We start from the raw sequence: 1,500 nt of genomic DNA, 5'->3' as shown, positions 1-1,500 counted from the left end.
TGGCAAGGTCTCTCCTTAGAATGATGTCGTGGCTTTCAAGCTTGCCAATCACTAATAGCTTCAAATCGACGATGATTACGAGTAAATTAGATGATTTGGATGCTCGAAAACCACGAGATCAAACATTAGACCCAAAATGAGCCAAACTTCCTTGGAATTAAAGGTTTCAACTTAGATTGAAGTTATAACTCTCAACCTTGGTTCTAAATGAAGACGATTATAAGTAAATTCGATGATTTCAAGCTCGAAAACCACGAGATCAAAAATTAGACCCAAAAATAACCAAACTTCCTTGGAATGGCAAGGTCTCTCCTTAGAATGATGTCATGGCTTTCAACCTTGCCAATCACTTATAGCTTCAAATCGACGACGATAACAAGTAAACCGAATCATTCTGATGCTCGGAAACGACGAGATCAAGCATCGGACCTAAAAGGAACCAAACTTTCGTGGAATAGGAAGGTCTCTCCTTAGAATGAGGTTATGGCTCTCAACCTTGGTTCTAATCGCTCCCAAGCACTAATAGCATCGAAATGAGGACGATCACAAGTAAATTAGATGATTTGGATGCTCGGAAATCACGAGATCAAGCATCGACCCGGCAGAACCAAACTTCGTTGGAATGGGAAGGTCTCTCCGAGAATGAAGTTACAACTCTCAACCTTGATTTTAATCATTCCCAAGCACCAATAGCCTCTACATGAAGACGATTACAAGTAAATTAGATGGTTTGACGCTCTAAACCACAAGATCAAGCATTAGACCCAAAACAAACCAAACTACCTTGGAATGGTAAGGTCTCTTCTTATAATGAGGTTATGGCTCTCAACCGCGGATCTACTCATTCTCAAACACAAATAGCTTCTAAATTAAGACGATTCCCAGCTAATAACTTGATTTGGATGCTCGGAAATCACGAGATCACGCATTAGACCCAAAAGGAACCAAACTTCCATGGAAAGGGAAGGTATCTACTTAGAATAAAATTATAACTCTCGACCTTGGTGGCATTCATTACCAAGCATCAATAGCTCCAAAACGAAGACGATTACAAGTAAATTAGATGAGTTGGATGCTTTGAAACCACGAGATAAAGTATTACACTCAAAAGGAACCAAACTACCTTGGAATAAGAAGGTCTCTCCCTAGAATGGGGTTATGGCTCTCAACCACGGATCTAATCATTCCCAAGCACAAATAGCTTCTAAATGGAGAAAATTACAAGTAAATTCGACGATTTCAATGCTCGGAAATCACGAGATCAAGCGTTAGACCCAAAAGGAACGAAACTTCCTAGGAATGGAAAGGTCTCTCTCGTAGAATGAGGTTATGGCTCTCACCCTCGGCTCTAATCATTCCCAAGCACTATTAGCTTCTAAATGAAGACGATTGCAAGTAAATTAGATGATTTGGATGCTCGAAAACCACGAGATCAAACATTAGACCCAAAATGAGCCAAACTTCCTTCGAATTAAAGGTTTCAATTTAGAATGAAGTTAT

Source organism: Syzygium oleosum, unplaced genomic scaffold (assembly GCF_021117445.2).
Source record: "Syzygium oleosum isolate NSW1041296 unplaced genomic scaffold, Sole_v2.1 Sole_v2.67, whole genome shotgun sequence".
Classification (NCBI taxonomy): domain Eukaryota; kingdom Viridiplantae; phylum Streptophyta; class Magnoliopsida; order Myrtales; family Myrtaceae; genus Syzygium; species Syzygium oleosum.
This window is presented reverse-complemented; position numbering follows the sequence as displayed.